The 24926-nt window shown below is 39.4% G+C and overlaps 1 long non-coding RNA gene across 1 annotated transcript in view; it reads left to right on the plus strand.

Moving 5' to 3' along the window:
- Positions 1–4749: 4749 nt before the first annotated feature.
- LOC128641206 (uncharacterized) overlaps positions 4750–24926 on the plus strand; it is a 166530-nt gene continuing 146353 nt past the window's right edge. Inside the window, exon 1 of the long non-coding RNA XR_008399454.1 lies at positions 4750–5187. This is a non-coding gene — a long non-coding RNA (uncharacterized LOC128641206). The remainder of the gene's footprint in view (positions 5188–24926) is intronic.

Consider the following 24926-nt stretch of genomic DNA (forward strand, 5'->3'; position numbering starts at 1 on the left):
GTTTAAAATTGGATTCTCTCTCTGAATCATGAAATATAAATTATGGCTTTAGTGTCCTTTTAACATCAGGATTTAAAAATCACATACCATTAGGAATTCAGTATCATTATAATATATCCTTAGAAAATATTATAGTTGTTGCTACTTTGGAACAACAATGCTATACTGCCTTATATAGATGAACATATGTGGGAGAGAATCACAATACATACATATATGTACATAACACACATCACACAACAACATAACACACATTTATCATTTTAATCCTCACACAATAAGAATGTTGCAAACTAAAACAACAGAATGGAAATGTGGAAATTAGACAGGCATGTAGCTAATATGATGACATTCTAAGCTTCAACCATACAGATTTGAGCATTAGGACTTTACTGCCCCTTTCATCAGTTTCTCACTCAATACTACATATATGTATATACGTAGACGAGAGGTTTGGAAGATCTTCATTATTATTGCGATTTCAATGGGGCACGTAAAATATTGAAATGTCGACAATCACTTATATATATATATATAATATTATAGATGTCAGCCGTTACTTAAAGGGACAGTATACTGTAAAATAGTTTTTCCCTTAATGTGTTTACAATTGCTTTTTTTACTAACTGCAGAGTAAAAAATGTATGAACATTAGCTTTTTAAGGCTTATTTGTGTATATTAAAGCTCTGATTTTGTGTTTTGAAGCCACAACCTAATAAAATGGGTTGAGCTTGTAGGTATAATCAGATCTCATTACTGTATCACATTGTGCACATATACCTGCTTCTTTATCTTATATCTGTCCTTAAAACAATCACCAGTACTTTGAGAGAACAATGGAAAATCAACATTGTATTACCTTATCTCTGCTATATCCGACTGGGAGTGTAATTTCTTCTGCTGGCTGTGTTTACAAAGCTTATCTATAGCTGGTACGCGCGGCCACAAACTTTCAGAATAGGTGGGGATGCCACATGCTAAATTAACAATTTAAAATGCCAATATAAGGGTAAAGGAGCTACTTGTAAACAATTTAATACACTCCAGCAGGTAAAGTGGATCATTGGGAACAAATTAAAGGGGAGAAATTTTGTTGAGTAAACTGTCCCTTTAATTGTTTTGCAACAATATTGCAGCAACATTGATCAATCAGATTCTATGCCATGTCTATGCACACATTGTACACAAGTATGCACTTTGAATCATGTTAGTGTGGACGTGTGGTTTTTAATATAACATTGCGTTTACTAAGTATTTGTTACGCATATGAACAAACATTAGGAAGATGCACTGTATATGTTAGATTTTACACTTTAACATTACGATTTATTGGAGAAAAACAAAATTTCAACAAACACAAAAAAACCCTGCCCACTTTGAAAGTATTCGTGCCGCTTTGATACAATCAAGTGTATACAATCAGCAATCATTACGAACATGCTACCATTGGGCATTTTGCACTATAAATCACCCAAACACCAGGGCCCTAGTGTCCCTTGTGATCGACATTGTATCAAATCGATTTTGTGTCTTTGCATACCTTTTTACTCCTTGTGTGTTTGCTCTGCTGTTTGGCTTTGTGCTGCTTGGCTTTGCAAATATTAATAACCCCCGGGTTAGATTGTGTAGGTGCTGTTGGACAAGTTTTGTACAACAGAATAAGGTGGGCTTGGCGTCTCCAAGAGAGGCGTGGGGAATGTTTGATTAGGTGTCCTCGTGTTCACAGGGTGAGACTCACTTTGGATAACATGAGCGATTTCAAGGTTTTCGACAAATATAGGCTCAATAGACAGCAGCTCTTGAGTCTGTATGATGTACTGAAGCTTCATCTGGAGCCACACAGACGTATGCGCACTGCAATCCCTGGCATGTCCAAGATGCTATGCTGCATACATGTCCTGCCGTCTGGAAGCTTTCAATCCACAGAGGGGTACATATCTGGGTGTTCTCAGGGTGCCTTCTCTGTGGTTTTTGAAAGGTTTTTGAACGCCATGATAAGAATTAGTAGGCTTTACATAGGATTCCCTCAAAATGAGGACGATTGGAGGCGACTCAAGAGGGAATTCTATGCAATAGCTGAAATGCAAAAACCGGACAAAAACTGCTTCTTATGTTAAAAACACTTTCTTTATTCTAAAAAAGGTTAAAAAACTTTAAGATGGCACACGTGAAAAAAACGGGTTATAAAAACAACAGGCAAGTCAGGTCGTATCAGACTGACGCGTTTCGTCTGGTGACAGCCTTAATCATAGACTCATTCACTATATTACTCCTGTGAAGCTTTAAACGCTCCTTCACAATCTAATTGGTTACCTGTGTCTGTTGAAAGCTCCCCGTGGTTTGGACTTAAAGTGAAAGAACGCTACTTTACTTGCCTCATATTGTTATACAAACCTATCAATGTTCATGTCTACAATCAACATGTTGCAATTCATACTACAACTCTATTAATAATTGATTGTTATTTGAATTACAGCACTATACATATGGTCACTATTGCAAAAATGTTTACTTATGACCACTACATCTGAACAATTCAATAGACATGCTTTTATACCCCTGCATTGCTCTCCGACAAAAAAGGAATCCAAACATACGTTTATTAATTATGTATCATTACTGTGGCTCTGCACAATACTTAACTCCCTCCAAGTGCACTAATTATGTGAATGTGATCATTAATGATGATAGGTTCAATATTTTTGTATCAAATGTCCCTAATATAACACCTAAATGTTGGTAGTGATAATAGTTTTTAGACTGTTCTGTAAAGTTCTTACACGTAATTTTATAAATATCGATGTTATACTATAATAGTATTATATGGTCACTCCTACTGATATTGTGCTGTTATAAGCTACCAGAACACTCCAGGTATAATGCCACTTTTGCATTATAGGCTCACATGGGTTAACATCATCTAGATACATATGGTGAAGTTAGAAACCCAAAATGGACACCATATTATTCCAACTAAAGCTTATTCATTATGTCCCTCCTCCATGTAGGGGATTTGACTAGCTGTTATGCCTGGCCAAATTTAGCTTTAGTAGACTAGCTACAAAGCCAGTTCCTATATTACTGCCAGAAATTAATAACATCGCCCTCTATGTTCATTCCATATGGTTTCCGTGTCTTAAGTGTAAAAATCCAATAGGCTTCTTTCCTATACAATTCCTGGACCCTATCACCCCCCCTCGGTTTTCTAGGGATGATATCAATGATCATCCAATTCAAAGTCTTAGTTTCACCCTGATGCCCATAAATGAAATGTTTGGCTGCTCCAGTGGTTGTCCTTTCATTGTCGATATCATTTAGGTGTTCTCTTATGCTCACCCTAGTCTCACGGAGCGTACACCCTACATACTGTTTATTGCAAATAGTGCATTGTATCATGTAAATTGCATACTCAGATCTACAATTAGTGCAATAATTGCAATTGTACACCTTCTGGGTGTTAGTAGACTGGAACACCTTACTGATATGGACAAAGTCACAGGCAGTGCAGCTCTGGGTACCACACCTATAGTGAAACTACAAAAAAAATGGTGTGAAAGATACTGACACTCTCTAGCTCTGTGTAGCTACCCTAAAACATTAACGAATCTCCAAATTGTTAATGAGATAGAACAAAGAAAAAAGAAATTGCAGGGTAGCGCTAATGAAAGCAAAAAGAGCTCTATATATATATGCGGTATCTACCAATGTATAAAGTGTATATGCGGTATCTACCAATGTATACAGTATAGTAAGTGACGTAAAAAGGAGATAAATAGAATATCGATAGGATAATAAAATTTAATGTATAATAATAGTATACAATATAGTGCCGGCACTAATTAAAACAATATGATAATATCGAACATATAATAAAATGGCATGTAAAACAATTAGCGGTGCAAGAATGTAACATATAAATTGCGATAGTATATCACAGCTATGGAGGTAGTAATCCAGGATAAAAGGCTGGCTAGCTGTGTGATTATAACAGCGTGTGGCTAGCTAGCTGAATAATTATAACAGCATGTAGCTGCAGGTGGTCCATATTAGATATAGAGCAAAGTTCTCAAATTGGGTATACAAGTTACCGTCTCTGAAGTGTATATAGTTGTCCGTTGTTTTTGAGCTCCGTGACTTTTATGCAGAGTGATTCTCCTGATATAAATGTAACCAGATTATTAAAGGTCACAATGTGTAGTAATTTCTTCTGTGCTTCTGTCGGTTCCTTGGATAATGGTTAAAGTTGTAGGGGTAGGGGTAGGTCCTGGGACCGAGGTATTAGCTGTTTATTGATGATATGTCCCACAGCTATACCAACGAGTCCTATTACCCTTACCAAAAAGAGAATCCGGAGCTTGTTTGAGACTCCAGGAGTACTAAGATAATCGTGAGACAGACAGGTATTCCGACCCATGATCTGTTTACCACCTGTGTCTGTCTCACGATTATCTTAGTACTCCTGGAGTCTCAAAAAAGCTCCGGATTCTCTTTTTGGTAAGGGTAATAGGACTCGTTGGTATACGATCGGGTTGATTTTTGTTCGCTACCTCAGAGCTGGCGGACAGATTATGGAACAGCGGTCTTTAGACCTCTGCTTCATAACTTCTGTTTCTGGTGAGGCTGAAGGCTCACCAGAAACACGGTGTCAGGTCTCCTGTCAGTCATTTCATAGCCCTTCCCACTTTGTCTTTAAGAGTATCCTGTTTCCTGTAAACAGGTGCTTAGTATTGAAACTGCTTCCTAGCAGGTGTATGTGCAGTTGTTTCTTAGGATACAAACCTAACATAATCTCCTTTCTCTAAGCCACTTGGACATCTGAACTAAGGATTAAAACTCCTCTCTACTACTGCAGCATTTATTGCCCCTGCAGTTTCTGAAGCTACATTGGACTGCAACATATTTCACAGCACACCTTCCTATTACAAAATCTTGCGCTCCCTTCTTGCCACAACTCCACTGGCACTTAGTGGTTGTTTCCTGAGTACAAGTCAACTAACCAGAAGAAAACCAAAGCAAATACAAAGAGGAAAACAGGATTGTAAAACCGGAATTTAGCCACACCCCCTTTTGTGACATCACTCTCTGTTCATTCAGCTTCAGTACAGCCTACTCTGATTCAGTGTGTCAGCAGCCTGTCAGCAAGTCTGAAAAGGATTGTTTCCATCTCTACAGCTATCTGATACAAGGTAACACCTTGCCTGAACTAACTAACAGAGACTTTGTTTACTATAACACCAGAGCCTTTGTGTTGTTACATTGTGCCCAGATTAACTTTAACCTTTAATAACTTTTCACTGATAGTTAATCTGTATTCATCCACATTGAATACAGAAACTCAGGTGGAACAAACTCATTTTATGCAACACTGCAATTGAGATCCAAAACTATATTCATAATTGTAACAGAGTAAACACAGAATATCACACACGGGGCATCAAGCTGCATACGGAGCTTGATAAATATGCCCCTTAGTATATAAAAATGTTTAGTTTTCTGTAATTGTCTTGTTTTCTCGAACTACAAGAGATAATGGATAGAGCTAGGAATAGTCAAATACTAATTATTTTAAACTCTCAAAGTTTACTAATTGGTCATTAGCAGCATTAAAAGTCACGTCTTTAACTTTTATACAGCCATAAGTTTTTGGAACAACTAAAACAAATTCTGTGATGTGTGTTTCAGGAGTAATTCACTAGTCAGTTTCCCTAAACAGTCACTCAAATGTGAAATTCAGTCACCAATTCTGCTGACTAAATTAAAGTGTCAGTGTTGTGGTAGAGACAACGGTCTTGCAGTCTGTCTAAACATTTGTATAGTTCCAGTCATAGGCTGTGGTGAAATAAGTTTTGAGAATGCTTGTTATGCATTAATGTGTTAGAGTCCTTATCGTATTTCATCTAAGAAATTTAAAGATGGCAACTCGTACTTTGGTAGAAATACTAACAAGTTAATCAGAGTCAGTTACTATGCTTTTATTTAGCAAATTGATTTTTTGGCCAAATTTACCCCATAAAGAATTTAGAAAGGGTTTGGAAATGTGCCTCTTTGTTGTGCTAACAGCTATTTTGTGCAGTCTCAGTGTGACACCTTTTTTAAAGTAGTCTGATGCATACTTTTACTGTACACTAATCAGGGTAACTTGCTGACTCCTGTTTTTCCCTGAGATGAACCTGTGCACTATAAATGAAATGCCATATTTCAAAGATTTTACACAACCTGTACCCTTTCTCCAAAGTCTACTCTATTTCAACCATACATCATGTCCCTCTCAAGGCATGGGGGCCGATTTATCGCGGACCAAATTAGGCCATAAACCCCTGTTACCTTGCGAGCCTCTAGGCTTGCCGGAAACAGGAGTTAAGAAGCAGTGGTCTTAAGACTGCTGCCCATTAACTCGTCCACTGCCTTTGATGCTAAGGACATCAATCTACCCAATCTCATACGATTGGATTGAAGAACACCCCCTGCTTGCGGCCAATTGCGTATGCTGTTGGCATTTATCAATGTCTGGCGGACATGATTGCTACAGCGGATCATGTTTGCCAGACACTTAATAAATCTGCCCCATGGTCTTCCTCAGTATGCTCGCATTGTGTCAACTGGTTGGTGCTAGCACATGTGCGGCATACTGGGAACATCAGTTTGAAATTCATTTTTATAGGTGGTACGGGAAAGAACAAAGCTCTAGGGTGTAGACTTTTACTTTAGCAAGGCCAAAAAAGTTGTCAAAAGACTTAAAATCATCATAAATAATCACATGTATTCTAAAAATGTGTATAAAAAACATATGAAATATATTACATTTGGTTTTCAAATATATCAAACAGTCTAAAATACTTGGATTATATATACATATAATAGAATTTGAAATACAGTATATTAAACAACAAACTTTTGGACATTGTAAAAATAAATACCTAATGTTTCTACTGATAGCTTGTCAACGGCGCATTCATCAAAGGGGAATTACTGTGCATGATCATAAAAGATCCCAAAAGATCCTAAAAGTAAAAAAGAGGCAATTTAAGGCTGTTATTTTTAAGAAAATGACACCATAGGATATGTGAACTCGAACAAAAAAGATTATCAAAGTTTAATGTTAAAACTTACACATTATACAATATAAGTTTGTGCATTTATAAATGGTTCTAAATAAGACTTAACAACAACAATCATGTTTTAAAGGGACATGAAACCAATTTTTTTTTCATGATTTAGATAGAGAAAACTATTTTAAACAACATTCCACTTTACTTCTATTATCTAATTTGCTTTTTTCTTTAGATATTCTTTGTTGAAGAAAGAGCAATGCACATATGTGAGCCAATCACACAGGGCATCTATGTGTAGCCACCAATCAGCAGTTACTTGTCCTATTTAGATATACTTTTCAAAAAAGGATATCAAGAGAACGATGCAAATTAGAAACAGAAGAACATTGGAAAGTTGTTTAAAATTGCATGCACTTCTAAATTATGACTTAATGGGGTATATTTATTAAAGTGCGGACGGACATGATACGATGTAGCGTATCATGTCCGCCACACATCGATAAATGCCGAAAGCATACGCTGTCAGATATTTATCATTGCACCAGCAGTTTTTGTAAACTAGCCGCTAGCAGGGAGTGTCAATCAACCCAATTTAAATGTATTAAATTTATTAACCCCTAATCTGCCACTCCTGACATCGCCGCCACTATAAGAAACATATTAACCCCTAAACCGCCGCACTCCCGCATCATAAACACTAGTTAAATATTATTAACCCTTAATCTGCTGCTCCAGTCCTAACATCACCACCACCTACCTACATTTATTAACCCCTAATCTGCCACCCCCAACGTCGCCGCCACTATACTAAATTTATTAACCCCTAAACCTAAGTCTAACCCTAACCCTAACACCCCCTAACTTAAATATAATTAAAATAAATCTAAATAAAATCTACTATCATTAGCTAAATAATTCCTATTTAAAACTAAATACTTACCTGTAAAATAAACCCTAATCTAGCTACAATATAACTAATAGTTACATTGTAGCTAGTTTAGGGATTATTTTTATTTTACAGGCAAGTTTATATTTATTTTAACTAGGTAGAATAGTTATTAAATATTTATTAACTATTTACTAACTACCTAGCTAAAATAAATACAAATTTACCTGTAAAATAAAACCTAACCTGTCTTACACTAACACCTAACCTTACACTACAATAAAATAAATTAACTAAATAAAATACAATTACCTAAATTACAAAAACAACCAACCCCCCAAATAAAATCCTAAATAAAAAAACCTAAGCTCCCTATTGCCCTGAAGACCGGACATCCGTCCTCAACGAAGCCGGGAGAAGTCCTCAACGAATCGGCAGGAAGTCCTCAACGAAGCCGGGAGAAGTCTTCATCCAAGCCGGCAGAAGTGGTCCTCTAGACGGGCAGAAGTCTTCATCCAGATGGCATCTTCTATCTTCATCCATCCGGCACGGAGCGGGTCCATCTTCAAGACATCCGGCGCGGAGCATCCTCTACTTCTAACGTCTAACAAATAATGAAGGTTCCTTTAAATGTCATCATCCAAGATGGCGTCCCTTGAATTCCGATTGGCTGATAGAATTCTATCAGCCAACCAGAATTAAAGGTGAAAAATTCCTATTGGCTGATACAATCAGCCAGTAGGATTGAGCTTGCATTCTATTGGCTGATTGGAACAGCCAATAGAATGCAATCTCAATTCTATTGGCTGATTGCATCCGCCAATAGGAATTTTTCACCTTTAATTCTGATTGGCTGATAGAATTCTATCAGCCAATCGGATTTCAAGGGACGCCATCTTGGATGATGTAATTTAAAGGAACCTTCATTCTTCATTAGACGTCAGAAGAAGAGGATGCTCTGCGCCAGATGTCTTGAAGATTGACCCGCTCCGCGCTGGGTTGAATGAAGATAGAAGATGCCGTCTGGATGAAGACTTCTGCCTGTCTGGAGGACCGCTTCTGCCGGCTTGGATGAAGCCTTCTCCCGGCTTCATTGAGGATGGATGTCCGGTCTTCTGGGGTTAGTGTTTTTTTAAGGGTTTGGGCAGCAATAGAGCTAAATGCCCTTTTAAGGGCAATGCCCATCCAAATGCCCTTTTCAGGGCAATGGGGCGCTTAGTCTTTTTTAGTTAGGATTTTATTTGGGGGGTTGGTTGTGTGGGTGGTGGATTTTACTGTTGTGGGGGTTGTTTGTATTTTTTTTTACAGGTAAAAGAGCTGATTTATTTGGGGCAATGCCCCGCAAAAGGCCCTTTTAAGGGCTATTGGTAGTTTAGTTTAGGCTAAGGTTTTTTTTTTCTCCTGTTAAGTGTAGTCAGTCCACGGGTCATCCATTACTTATGGGATTATATCTCCTCCCTAACAGGAAGTGCAAGAGGATCACCCAAGCAGAGCTGCTATATAGCTCCTCCCCTCTACGTCATACCCAGTCATTCTCTTGCACCTAACTAATAGATAGGACGTGTGAGAGGACTGTGGTTGTTAAACTTAGTTTTTATTTCTTCAATCAAAAGTTTGTTATTTTAAACAGCACCGGAGTGTGTTGTTCTTCTCAGGCAGCATTAGAAGAAGAATCTACCTGAGTTTGTGTATGATCTTAGCGGTCGTAACTAAGATCCACTTGCTGTTCTCGGCCATTCTGAGGAGTGAGGTAACTTCAGAACAGGGGATAGCAGGCAGGGTTCACCTGCAAGGAGGTATGTTGCAGTATATTATTTTCTAAGGAATGGAATTGACTGAGAAAATACTGCTAATACCGATATAATGTAAGTGCAGCCTTAAATGCAGTAGTAGCGACTGGTATCAGGCTGATATGTATGTATGTTTACACTGAGGTATTTCTGGGGAATGGAACTTCACTAAGAAAATACTGTATATATTTAAGTAATATTTGAGCCTCCACTGCAGTGAAAGCGACTAGCAGCAGGCTTATTAATAACATTTCATAATTTTATTTTTAAAACGTTTACTGGCATGTTAAGCGTTTTTTTCTGAGGTACTTGGTGATAAAACTTTATGGGCATGATTTTTACCACATGGCTGTCGTTTGTTTCTGAATAAAATCAGTTTACTGAGCTTCCCCACTGTTGTAATATGAGTGGGAGGGGCCTATTTTAGCGCTTTATTGCGCAGTAAAAATTCAGTCACAGTCCTCCTATTTCTTCCTCCATGATCCAGGACGTCTCTACAGAGCCCAGGGGTCTCCAAAACTAGTTTTGAGGGAGGTAATCACTCACAGCAGACCTGTGAGAGTGTGTTTTGACTGTGATAAAAATGTTAATATTAAATTGATATCAGTTTTTGGGTACTAAGGGGTTAATCATCCATTTGCTGGTGGGTGCAATCCTTTGCTAACTTAATGCATTTACTGTGAAAATTTGGTTGCTATAACTAATTTGGTTCATTGTTATTTCAACTGTGACAGTTTTTTGTGCTTCTTAAAGGCACAGTAACGTTTTTTATATTGCTTGTAAATTTATTTGAAAAGTATTTTCCAAGCTTGCTAGTCTCATTGCTAGTCTGTTTAAACATGTCTGACACAGATGAATCTCTTTGTTCAATATGTTTAAAGGCCAATGTGGAGCCCAATAGAAATTTGTGTACTAATTGCATTGATGCAACTTTAAATAAAAGCCAATCTGTACATGTAAAGAAAATTTCACCAGACAACGAGGGGGAAGTTATGCCGACTAACTCTCCTCACGTGTCAGTACCTTCGCCTCCCGCTCAGGAGGTGCGTGATATTGTGGCGCCAAGTACATCAGGGCGGCCCATACAAATCACTTTGCAAGACATGGCTAATGTTATGACTGAAGTACTATCTAAATTGCCAGAATTTAGGGGTAAACGCGATCACTCTGGGGTAAGAACAGATTGTGCTGATAATAATAGAGCCATGTCTGATACTGCGTCACAATTTGCAGAACATGAGGACGGAGAGCTTCATTCTGTGGGTGACGGATCTGATCCAAGTAAACTGGACTCAGACATTTCAAATTTTAAATTTAAGCTTGAGAACCTCCGTGTATTACTAGGGGAGGTATTAGCGGCTCTGAATGATTGTAACACGGTTGCAATTCCAGAGAAAGTATGTAGGCTGGATAAATATTTTGCGTTACCGGCGTGTACTGACGTTTTTCCTATACCTAAAAGGCTTACAGAAATTGTTAACAAGGAGTGGGATAGACCCGGTGTGCCTTTTTCACCCCCTCCTATATTTAGAAAAATGTTTCCAATAGACGCCACCACACGGGACTTATGGCAGACAGTCCCTAAGGTGGAGGGAGCAGTTTCTACTCTGGCTAAGTGCACCACTATCCCGGTGGAGGATAGCTGTGCTTTTTCAGATCCAATGGATAAAAAGTTAGAGGGTTACCTTAAGAAAATGTTTGTTCAGCAAGGTTTTATATTACAACCTCTTGCATGCATTGCGCCTGTCACGGCTGCGGCGGCATTCTGGTTTGAGTCTCTGGAAGAGACCCTTAGCTCAGCTCCATTGGATGAGATTATAGACAAGCTTAAAGTCCTTAAGCTAGCTAATTCATTTATTTCTGATGCCGTAGTACACTTAACTAAACTTACGGCTAAGAACTCCGGATTCGCCATTCAAGCACGTAGAGCGCTGTGGCTTAAATCCTGGTCAGCCGATGTGACTTCTAAATCTAAATTGCTTAACATCCCTTTCAAAGGGCAGACATTATTCGGGCCCGGTTTGAAAGAAATTATCGCTGACATTACTGGAGGTAGGGGCCATGCCCTGCCTCAAGACAGGGCCAAACCAAGGGCTAAACAGTCTAATTTTCGTGCCTTTCGTAACTTCAAGGCAGGAGCAGCATCAACTTCCTCCGCTCCAAGACAGGAAGGAACTGTTGCTCGCTACAGACAGGGCTGGAAACCTAACCAGTCCTGGAACAAGGGCAAGCAGGCCAGAAAACCTGCTGCTGCCCCTAAGACAGCATGAAGTGAGGGCCCCCGATCCGGAAACGGATCTAGTGGGGGGCAGACTTTCTCTCTTCGCCCAGGCTTGGGCAAGAGATGTCCAGGATCCCTGGGCGTTAGAGATCATATCTCAGGGATATCTTCTGGACTTCAAAGCTTCTCCTCCAAAAGGGAGATTTCATCTTTCAAGGTTGTCAGCAAACCAGATAAAGAAAGAGGCGTTTCTACGCTGTGTACAAGACCTTTTACTAATGGGAGTGATCCACCCAGTTCCGCGGTCGGAACACGGACAAGGGTTTTACTCAAATCTGTTTGTGGTTCCCAAAAAAGAGGGAACCTTCAGACCAATCTTGGACTTAAAGATCCTAAACAAATTCCTAAGAGTTCCATCGTTCAAAATGGAAACTATTCGGACCATCTTACCTATGATCCAAAAGGGTCAGTACATGACCACAGTGGATTTAAAGGATGCCTACCTTCACATACCAATTCACAAGGATCATTACCGGTATCTAAGGTTTGCCTTCCTAAACAGGCATTACCAGTTTGTAGCTCTTCCCTTCGGGTTAGCTACAGCTCCAAGAATCTTTACAAAGGTTCTGGGCTCTCTTCTGGCGGTACTAAGACCGCGAGGAATAGCGGTAGCTCCGTACCTAGACGACATTCTGATACAAGCGTCAAGTTTCCAAACTGCCAAGTCTCATACAGAGTTAGTTCTGGCATTTCTAAGGTCGCATGGGTGGAAGGTGAACGTAGAAAAGAGTTCTCTATTGCCACTCACAAGAGTTCCCTTCTTGGGGACTCTTATAGATTCTGTAGAAATGAAAATTTACCTGACAGAGGACAGGTTATCAAAACTTCTAAATGCTTGCCGTGTCCTTCATTCCATTCAACACCCGTCAGTGGCTCAATGCATGGAGGTAATCGGCTTAATGGTAGCGGCAATGGACATAGTACCCTTTGCACGCCTGCATCTTAGACCGCTGCAATTGTGCATACTAAGTCAGTGGAATGGGGATTACTCAGATTTGTCCCCTATACTAAATCTGGATCAAGAGACCAGAGATTCTCTTCTATGGTGGCTTTCTCGGCCACATCTGTCCAGGGGGATGCCCTTCAGCAGGCCAGATTGGACGATTGTAACAACAGACGCCAGCCTGCTAGGTTGGGGCGCTGTCTGGAATTCCCTGAAGGCTCAGGGATCATGGACTCAGGAGGAGAGCCTCCTTCCGATAAACATTCTGGAATTAAGAGCAGTTTTCAATGCCCTTCTGGCTTGGCCTCAGTTAGCAACTCTGAGGTTCATCAGGTTTCAGTCGGACAACATCACGACTGTAGCTTACATCAACCATCAGGGAGGGACAAGGAGTTCCCTAGCGATGATGGAAGTCTCAAAGATAATTCGCTGGGCAGAGTCTCACTCTTGCCACCTGTCCCAGGCGTGGAGAACTGGGAGGCGGATTTCCTAAGTCACCAGACTTTTCATCCGGGGGAGTGGGAACTTCATCCGGAGGTGTTTGCCCAACTGCTTCAGCATTGGGGCAAACCAGATCTGGATCTCATGGCATCTCGCCAGAACGCCAAGCTTCCTTGTTACGGATCCAGGTCCAGGGACCCGGGAGCGGTACTGATAGATGCTCTGACAGCACCTTGGGTTTTCAACATGGCTTATGTGTTTCCACCCTTCCCGATGCTTCCTCGATTGATTGCCAGGATCAAACAGGAGAGAGCATCGATGATTCTAATAGCGCCTGCGTGGCCACGCAGGACCTGGTATGCAGATCTAGTGTACATGTCGTCCTGTCCACCATGGTCTCTGCCTCTGAGACAGGACCTTCTGATTCAGGGTCCTTTCAAACATCCAAATCTAATTTCTCTGAGGCTGACTGCATGGAGATTGAACGCTTGATTCTATCAAAGCGGGGATTCTCGGAGTCAGTGATTGATACCTTAATACAGGCTAGGAAACCTGTTACCAGGAAAATTTACCATAAAATATGGCGTAAGTACTTATATTGGTGCGAATACAAGAGTTACTCATGGAGTAAGGTTAGGATTCCTAGGATATTGTCTTTTCTACAAGAAGGTTTAGAAAAGGGTTTATCTGCTAGTTCGTTAAAGGGACAGATCTCAGCTCTGTCTATCCTTTTACACAAACGTCTGTCAGAAGTTCCAGATGTTCAGGCTTTTTGTCAGGCTTTGGCTAGGATTAAGCCTGTGTTTAAGACTGTTGCTCCGCCGTGGAGCTTAAACTTAGTTCTTAACGTTCTGCAAGGTGTTCCGTTTGAACCCCTTCATTCCATTGATATCAAGCTGTTATCTTGGAAAGTTCTGTTTTTAATGGCTATTTCCTCGGCTCGAAGAGTCTCTGAGTTATCGGCCTTACATTGTGATTCTCCTTATCTGATTTTTCATTCAGACAAGGTAGTTCTGCGTACTAAACCTGGGTTCTTACCTAAGGTAGTCACTAACAAGAATATCAATCAAGAGATTGTTGTTCCATCATTGTGCCCTAACCCTTCCTCAAAGAAGGAACGACTTCTGCACAATCTGGACGTCGTCCGTGCCCTGAAATTTTATTTGCAGGCAACTAAGGATTTTCGTCAAACTTCTTCCCTGTTTGTCATTTATTCTGGACAGAGGAGAGGTCAAAAAGCTTCGGCTACCTCTCTCTCTTTTTGGCTTTGTAGCATAATACGTTTAGCCTATGAGACTGCTGGACAGCAGCCTCCTGAAAGGATTACAGCTCATTCTACTAGAGCTGTGGCTTCCACTTGGGCCTTTAAGAATGAGGCCTCTGTTGAACAGATTTGCAAGGCTGCAACTTGGTCTTCACTTCATACTTTTTCAAATTTTTACAAATTTGACACTTTTGCTTCTTCGGGGGCTGTTTTTGGGAGAAAGGTTCTACAGGCAGTGGTTCCTTCCGTGTAAAGATCCTGCCTTTCCCTCCCGTCATCCGTGTACTTTTAGCTTTGGTATTGGTATCCCATAAGTAATGGATGACCCGTGGACTGACTACACTTAACAGGAGAAAACATAATTTATGCTTACCTGATAAATTCCTTTCTCCTGTGGTGTAGTCAGTCCACGGCCCGCCCTGTTGTTTACGGCAGGTCTAATTTTTTTTAACTTAAACTCCAGTCACCACTGCACCCTATAGTTTCTCCTTTCTCGTTTGGTTTCGGTCGAATGACTGGGTATGACGTAGAGGGGAGGAGCTATATAGCAGCTCTGCTTGGGTGATCCTCTTGCACTTCCTGTTAGGGAGGAGATATAATCCCATAAGTAATGGATGACCCGTGGACTGACTACACCACAGGAGAAAGGAATTTATCAGGTAAGCATAAATTATGTTTTTTATTTTGGTGGGGCTATTTTTATTTTGATAGGGCTATTAGATTAGGTGTAATTAGTTTAAATATCTGATAATTTGTTTTTTATTTTGTGTAATTTAGTGTTTGTTTGTTTTTGTAATTTAGGTAATTGTATTTAATTTAGGTAATTTATTTAATTGTAGTGTAAGGTTAGGTGTTAGTGTAAGACAGGTTAGGTTTTATTTTACGGGTACATTTGTATTTATTTTAGCTAGGTAGTTAATAAATAGTTAATAACTATTTAATAACTATTCTACCTAGTTAAAATAAATACAAACTTGCCTGTAAAATAAAAATAAACCCTAAGCTAGATACAATGTAACTATTGGTTATATTGTAGCTAGCTTAAGGTTTTTTTTTTTAGGTAAGTATTTAGTTTTAAATAGGAATTATTTAGGTAATGATAGTAGGTTTTATTTAGATTTATTTTAATTATATTTAAGTTAGGGGGTGTTAGGGTTAGACTAGGGGTTAATAAATGTAGGCAAGTGGCGGCGATGTTAGGGGCGGCAGATTAATGGTTAATAATATGTAACTAGTGTTTGCGATGCGGGAGTGCGGCGGTTTAGGGGTTAATATGTTTCTTATAGTGGCGGCGATGTCAGGAGTGGCAGATTAGGGGTTAATAAATTTAATAAATTTAAATTGGGTTGATTGACTCTCCCTGCTAGCGGCTAGTCACAAAAACTGCTGGTACAATTATAAATGCTTATAGTGGCAGCGACGTTGGGGGCTGCAGATTAGGGGTTAATAAGAGTAGTTAGGTTGCGGCGACATTGGGGGTGGGAGATTGGGGTTAATAAATATAATGTAGGTGTCGGCGATGTTGGGGGCAGAACATTAGGGGTTAATAAGTATAATGTATGTGTCGGCGATGTCCGGAACGACAGATTAGGGGTTAATAAGTGTAAGATTAGGGTTGTTTAGACTCGGGGTTGTTAGGGTGTTAGGTATAAACATAAATTTGGTTTCCCCATAGGAATCAATGGGGCTGCGTTACGGAGCTTTAAGGCTGTGACACACTGCAAGCGATGCGGCGCGAGGCAAAGCAGCTGCTTCGCTCCGCATCGCATCGCTTCTGAAGTTCAAATATTTCATCTCTGAGCGCTTAGCTACGCGACCTGACGCAGCAGAGTGCTCAGAGATGAAAAGGCAAGACACACTGAGCGCGCACAGCTGCATCTACACGCTGCGCGTCGCTCTGCTTGCAGTGTGTCACAGCCTTTACTCTGCTTTATTTCAGGTTTTAGGCTTTTTTCAGCCGGCTCTCCCCATTGAAGTCTATGGGGAAATCATGCACGAGCACGTACAACTAGCTCACCGCTGACTTAAGCAGCGTTGGTATTGGAGTGCGGTATGGAGCTCAATTTTGTTTTATGCTCACTTCTTGCCTAATAACACCGGGTTTAGGAAAACCTGTAATACCAGCGCTGTAGGTAAGTGAGCGGTAACAATAACGTGCAAGTTAGCACCGCACCCCTCATAACGCAAAACTCGTAATCTAGCCGAATATTATTTAACAGTATAAATAATGCATAAAAACATATTATATAGGTTACTAAATTAAATATATGTATTTAACATTAGGTCTAACTACCTATAAACTTAAAAGAATAAATAAAACATTAAGATTTACCATAGGTGAATATTGGATGTAGTCTCTCAAGAAATAATGTGGTTTCTTAAAATTAGATTTCTCTTGTATGGTCTTGCAGGGTCAGAAGGTTGTATTTATGGCCATAAGTACTTCACTCCCACCATCCTGACCACCCCACAGGACAACCCTTATTCTCTCATTTCACACTCCATTTAAAAGAAAAAGAAAATACACAACATATGCATAATATAAAATGTAATCTTTTATCTGCTTATTTCTACTATAAAATACAAGTTAATAATATATGTGCTTTGTCAATATTTTTTTTAAAATTGTAATTGCTAAACTAAATATTTTTATAAAAAGCCATAGTTTTGAATGTCATTGTGTTTCCCTTTAAAAGTCTTACATGAATAATAACTTATTATACAAAATTAGACACTATTCACTAATTGATCTTTAAACTATTTATAAAATTACTCAGATTATCTTTAACCCCTTAAGGACCAAGGCCATTTTTCAATTTCTTTCCCTTAAGGACCAGGGCTATTTTTACATTTCTGCAGTGTTTGTGTTTAGCTGTAATTTTCCTCTTACTCATTTACTGTACCCCCACATATTATATACTGTTTTTTCACCATATCTTATAATTCACCATATCTTATAATTTACTATTAAAAATATTATAAAATATGAGGAAAAAATGGAAAAAAACACACTTTTTCTAACTTTGACCCCAAAATCTGTTACACATCTGCAACCACCAAAAAACAACCATGCTAAATAGTTTCTAAATTTTGTCCTGAGTTTAGAAATATCCAATGTTTACATGTTCTTTGCTTTTTTTGCAAGTTATAGGGCAATAAATACAAGTAGCACTTTGCTATTTCAAAACCACTTTTTTTTCATTTCAAAATGAGCGCTAGTTACATTGGAACCCTGATATCTGTCAGGAATACCTGAATATCCCTTGACATGTATATATTTTGTTTTAGAAGACATCCCAAAGTATTGATCTAGGCTGATTTTGGTATATTTCATGCCACCATTTCACCGCCAAATGCGATCAAATAAAAAAATTTTTTTCACTTTTTCACAAACTTTAGGTTTCTCACAGAAATTATTTACACTTGTGCAATTATGGCATAAATGGTTGTAAATGCTTCTCTGGGATCCCCTTTGTTCAGAAATAGCAGACTTATATGGCTTTGGCGTTGCGTTTTGGTAATTAGAAGGCTGCTAAATGTCACTGTGCATCACACGTGTATTATGCCCAGCAGTGAAGGGGTTAATTAGGGAGGATGTAGGGAGCGTCTAGGGTTAATTTTAGCTTTAGTGTAGTGTAGTAGACAACCCCAAGTATTGATCTAGGCCCATCTTGGTACATTTCATGCTACCATTTCACCGCTAAATGCGATCAAATAAAAAAAAAACTTAAAATATTTCACAAACTTTAGGTTTCTCACTGAAATTATTTACAAACAACTTTGGCAAGTATGGCATAAATGATTGTAAATGCTTCTCTGGGATCCCCCTTGTTTAGAAATAGCAGACATATATGGCTTTGGCGTTGCTTTTTGGTAATTATAAGGCCGCTAGATGCCGCTGCGCACCACACATGTATTATGCCCAGCAGTGCAGGGGTTAATTAGGTAGCTTGTAGGGAGCTTGCAAGGTTAATTTTAGCTTTAGCATAGAGATCATAGAGATTAGCCTCCCACCTGACACATCACACCCCAGGATCCCTCCCAAACAGCTCTCTTCCCTCCCCCATCCCACAATTGTCCCCGCCATCTTAAGTACTGGCAGAAAGTCTGCCAGTACTAAAATAAAAGGTATATTTAAAAAAAAAATTTAAAAAAAATGTATAGCATATTTACATATGCTGCTGTGTAGGATCCCCCTTAGCCCCCAACCTCCCTGATCCCCCCCCAACAGCTCTCTAACCCTCCCCCTCTACATTACTGGGAGCTATCTTGGGTACTGGCAGCTGTCTGACAGTACCCAATTTAGAAAAAAAATGCCATTTTTTTATTTTTTTTCTGTAGTGTAGCTTCCCCCCCATAGACAAACCACCACCCCCTCCCAGATCCCTTACAATTAACATTGTCTGCTTTCCCCCCCCCCCTGTCTCCCACTTATCAATTAACTTTGTTTCTGTAGTATAGTGGTTCCCACTCGCTCCCTCCCCGTGCACACGCCCGCCCCCGATCCCGCCCCCCTCTCTCTTCAATCTTACATCGATTGCCACCCACCCGCCTCCCACGTCGGCTCCCACCCACCAACGATTGCGGCTATCGATGCCGGTGCAGAGAGGGCCACAGAGTGGCTCTCTCTGCATCGGATGGGGGGAAAATGTTATTGCAGGATGCCTCGATATCGAAGCATCACTGCAATAACTGTAAAGCGGCTGGAAGCGATCAGGATCGCTTCCAGCTGATTTAATCCCCAAAGTCGTACAGGGTACGTCGCTGGTCTTTAAAGACCAGGTTGTGTGCGACGTACCCTGTAGGACTCGTGTCGTTAAGGGGTTAAATGAAAAACCTTTACACGTGATACATAAAATCAATACAAAATTCACCGCATAAAGATGACATTGTGTCTTGTAACTACAGGTAGCCCTCAGTTTACGCCGGGGTTAGGTTCCAGGAGGAATGATTGTAAATAGAAACCGTTGTAAATTGAAACCTTGTTTATAATGTAAGTCAATGGGAAGTGAGGGAGTTAGGTTTTAGGCCCTTCACAAAATTGTCATAAGTAACATCTAATACATTATTTTTAAAGCTTTGAAATGAAGATTTTAAATGCTAAACAGCGTTATAAACCTAAAAAATATATATTGTGTCATTATCAAACTAAGTTTAATGAACAAAAACATTTGCTAACAGCAATTAATTAAACAATCACACAACAGACTGCATCATCATCAAACTAAGTTTAATGAACAAAAACGTTTTTTACTTACATTTTTCTATAATCCGTTCTCTGCATTGCTAGCATGTTAGATAATATTGGGTCTGCACCTATTCTATGCATTTCAATCTGCAGTGATTAATAGGCAGTTAGGCACCCTCACCTCAAGCTGCTGTACAGGAAGATAATAGGGAAGTGTCTGCTAAATCTTAGGGTTTATTTTTATTTTACAGGCAAGTTTGTATTTATTTTAACTAGGTAGAATAGTTATTAAATAGTTATTAACTATGTAATAACTACCTAGCTAAAAAAATACAAAAGTACCTGTAAAATAAAACATAACCTAAGTTACAATTACACCTAACACTACACTATAATTAAATAAATTAACTAAATTAAATACAATTAACTAAATTAAATACAATAACCTAAATTAAATTATCTAAAGTACAAAAAAAACAAAACACTAAATTACAGAAAATAATAAACAAATTAAAATAAATACAAATTATCAGATATTTAAACTAATTACACCTAATCTAATAGCCCTATCAAAATAAAAAAGCCCCCCCAAAATTAAAAAAACCCTAGCCTAAACTAAACTACCAATAGCCCTTAAAGCTTCAATCCTATTGGCTGATTGGAACAGCCAATAGGATGCGAGCTCAATCCTATTGGCTGTTCCAATCAGCCAATAGGATTGAAGTTAAATCCTATTGGCTGATTGCATCAGCCAAAGGATTTTTTCTACCTTAATTCCGATTGGCTGATAGAATTCTATCAGCCAATCGGAATCTAAGGGATGCCATCTTGGATGACGTCACTTAAAGGAACCTTCATTCGTCGGGTAGTCGTCGGCCGAAGAGGATGCTCCGCATCGGATGTCTTGTAGATGGACCCGCTCCGCGCCAGGTGGATGAAGATAGAAGATGCCCTCTGGATAAAGACTTCTGCCGTCTGGAGGACCACTTCTGCCTGGCTTGGATGAAGACTTCTGCTCATCTGGAGGACCACTTCTGCCCGGCTTGGATGAAGACGTCTCCCGGTAAGTCGATCTTCAGGGGGTTAGTGTTAGGTTTTTTTAAGGGTGTATTGGGTGGATTTTATTTTTAGGTTAGGACTTTGGGCTGCAAAAGAGCTAACTGCCCTTTTAAGGGCAATGCCCATCCAAATGCCCCTTTTCAGGGCAATGGGGAGCTTAGGTTTTTTTAGTTAGTATTTTATTTGGGGGGTTGGTTGTGTGGGTGGTGGGTTTTACTGTTGGGGGGGTTGTTTGTATTTTTTTTACAAGTCAAAGAGCTGATTACTTTGGGGCAATGCCCCGCAAAAGGCCCTTTTAAGGGCTATTGGTAGTTTAGTTTAGGATAGGGTTTTTTTTAGATTAGGTGTAATTAGTTTAAATTTCTATAATTTGTTTATATTTTTCTGTAATTTAGTGGGTTTTTTTGTACTTTAGATAATTTAATTTAATTTAGGTTATTGTATATAATTTAGTTATTTGTATTTAATTTAGTTAATTTATTTAATTGTAGTGTAGTGTTAGGTGTAATTGTAACTTAGGTTAGGTTTTATTTTACAGGTACTTTTGTATTTATTTTAGCTAGGTAGTTATTAAATAGTTAATAACTATTTAATAACTATTCTACCTAGTTAAAATAAATACAAACTTGCCTGTAAAAAAAAACAAAAAAAACAATCTAGCTACAATGTAACTATTAGTTATATTGTAGCTATCTTAGGGTTTATTTTACAGGTAAGTATTTAGTTTTAAATAGGAATAATGTAGTTAATGATAGTAATTTTATTTATATTTATTTAAATTAGATTTAAGTTAGGGGGTGTTAGGGTTAGACTTAGGTTTAGGGGTTAATAAATTTAATATAGTGGTGGCGACGTTGGGGATGGCAGATTAGGGGTTAATAAGTGTTATGTAGGTGGCGGCAACTTTGGGGACAGCAGATTAGGGGTTAATAAATGTTATATAGGTTGCGGCGGTGTAGGGGGGGGGTAGATTAGGGGTTAATAACATAATGTAGGTGGAGGCGGTGTAGAGGGGGCAGATTAGGGGTTAATAGCATAATGTAGGTGGCGGAGGTGTAGGGGGGGCAGATTAGGGGTTAATAACATAATGTAGGTGGCGGCGGTGTAGGGGGGCTGATTATGGGTTAATAACATAATGTAGGTGGCGGCGGTGTAGAAGGTGGCAGATTAGGGGTTAATAAGTATAATGTAGGTGGCGTGAGCTCCGGGAGCGGCGGTTTAGGTGTTAATAACTTTATTAAGTTGCGGCTGGGTCCGGGAACGGCGGTATAGGGGTAAAACAGTTTAGTATAGTGTGGGTGTTTAGTGACAGTATACCAATAAAGCTGGGAAAAAGCCAAAGAGCAGCGAGATCGATGACTGTTAGTTAACAACAGTCTGCTGCTCATTGCCCCGTACTTGGTGCGCAGCTTTTTGACAGCTTTTTTGGTAACTTTGGCGATGTTAGGCGATCTTAGGCGAGCGTATTGGTGCAGTCGAATGCAAATAAAGTTGACTGGTTGATAAATAGGGGCCTATGTCTCTTTGTCTCTTTAAAATTTTGTGAGTGTTGCTTCTGGTAAGAGTAATATAGCCCTGACTACAGTGCAGCTTGTCTATCCCCTTTCTGGGGCTCATTAGGCACTCTACCTTTCCTACGCACATATATACAGTAGGAAAAGAGTTCCGGTCAATACCCACCCGCTTACACTTTAGAAATATGCAGGTGCGTAGTGTTCAGGGGTGATAAATATATTAAATTAATTCAGAAAAAGAATTTATGTGGTAGACGCGCAGGGTAAAAAGACTCCCTGACACCTCTATCACACAAAGTACACCCTTACCGGCACAGGACCATAAATACTCAAATATTAAATCAGATACAGATCACAACTAAATGCAAGAAAAAAATATATATTTAATAACAAAATAAAGAACAAAACACAACAGTATCAAAATATGCCTAATAGTAAGAAATACCACTATAACGATGATAATAAATTAAATAATAATGTCCAAAACGGAGGAATAAGTAATAAGTGAGAAACTGCTCCAAGGATTCCTGTAAGTAAGAAATTGCTGAAAAAAATCTTCAGAGCTCTCAAAAAAGGCCTTAAATTGAAGATAGCAGTATATCCCAATTGCGGTAATTTAAAGTCCCAAAATTTGCAACATTCAGGTATAAAAAGATTAATAATCCCTTTTGTATTTTTGTAGGAATATCTTAACAAGCACAAAACACAGCTGTCATGGTAGCACAGTATTAGATAGACAAAGCAATCGTCAGAAAGCAAGAAGCAAACAGTGCAGTCTCCCCCAGTATTGTTATGACAGTCCTTGCAAAGCGGATGCTAGTTTAGGCAGGGTTAGTGTAAGAAGATTAAAAGTTCTCACCCTTTAATATCCAGGATACGATGTCCCTCAAACGATGCTGCTCAATAACAGTGCTGGTGGATTACTTACCTAACCCTCCTGACAATATTACAACTAGCTCTTACTTCTGGGAGGCCGGTTGCCTGTTGCTGAAACACGTGACGTGCTGATCCGTGTACCGTGTATTGGAATTTGTAGCTGGTTGTTGCAAAGTAGTGCCGCAGTATTTGGCAGGCTCCCTGGAGGTCTCAATCAAAGTGAACTCCGTTTGGATAATCGTAGCTGCCTCTCCTGCTACGTACGTTTCACCCCTCACAGCATGGGGCTTCTTCCGGCAGTGGCTATTGACGTCACTATTAGGTGACGCTATTTTTTAGTAGTGATGTCCCGAACTGTTCGCCCACGAACGGTTCACAGCGAACATAGCTTGTTCGCGTTCGCGTTTGTGGGCGAACACATGGCGATGTTCGATCCGCCCCTATGTGTCATCATTGTGGAAACTTTGACCCTTTATGTCACAGCCGCCTGACACATTAGAGCCAATCAACATCAGACACTCCCTCACAGACACTCCCAGCTACTCGGAATCCGCCATTTTAGACTTTTTTAATGATAGGACGTGTTATGTTTTTGCTCCTGACATTAATAGGAAAAACATAGCTAGGCTAGTGTATTTACAGTCCAGAAGGACTCCACTCATCTCTGCTGCAAGCACAGCACCCCAAAAAGCCCTTTTTAGGGCTATATTTCGTGCCGGTTTTTTTTTATTTATTTTTTTTTATTAGCATTTGCCTGGCTTTCAGCTGTGTGTTTAAGGCTCACAGCATATGCTGTGACTACTGCCACCACTGATATCTCCCTAACAACATTAGTTTAAATTTAACTAACCCAAAAATATAATTATTTTTCTAGTGTAATTTTTTTTCATTTTCTATCAGGCCAGTGTCACACAGCATATACTCTGGTTCATTGCTCTGTGCCAGCCAGCAGCCAGCAGTGTTAATATCCGTTTATAACATTATTTTTAATTTTAAAAAAAAAACACAAAAAAATATTTTTCTAGTGTAATCTAATTACATTTACTATCATGCCTGTGTCTGTCAGGCTCACTCAGCATTAATATACCTCTTTTTTTTCAGTCTTTTGGTTAATTGGTCTGTGCCAGGCAGCCACCCAGCACTCATATCTACTTTTCTTTCACCTTAATTTTAATATATAAAAAAAAAAAGTTTAAATTTGTTTGCTAGTGTAATCAAATCTAATTTTCTATCCGGCCTGTGTGTTTTGCTGACATAGGCCTAAATTTAGAGTTCGGCGGTAGCCGTGAAAACCAGCATTAGAGGCTCCTAACGCTGGTTTTAGGCTACCGCCGGTATTTGGAGTCAGTGATTAAAGGGTCTAACGCTCACTTTTCAGCCGCGACTTTTCCATACCGCAGATCCCCTTACGTCAATTGCGTATCCTGTCTTTTCAATGGGATCAATGGGATCGGAACAGCCAATAGAATGCGAGCTCAATCTGATTGGCTGATTGGATCAGCCAATAGGATTGAACTTGATTCTGATTGGCTGATTCCATCAGCCAATCAGAATATTCCTACCTTAATTCCGATTGGCTGATAGAATCCTATCAGCCAATCGGAATTCGAGGGACGCCATCTTGGATGACG

The sequence above is a fragment of the Bombina bombina genome, chromosome 10 (assembly GCF_027579735.1).
Source record: "Bombina bombina isolate aBomBom1 chromosome 10, aBomBom1.pri, whole genome shotgun sequence".
In the NCBI taxonomy this organism is placed as follows: domain Eukaryota; kingdom Metazoa; phylum Chordata; class Amphibia; order Anura; family Bombinatoridae; genus Bombina; species Bombina bombina.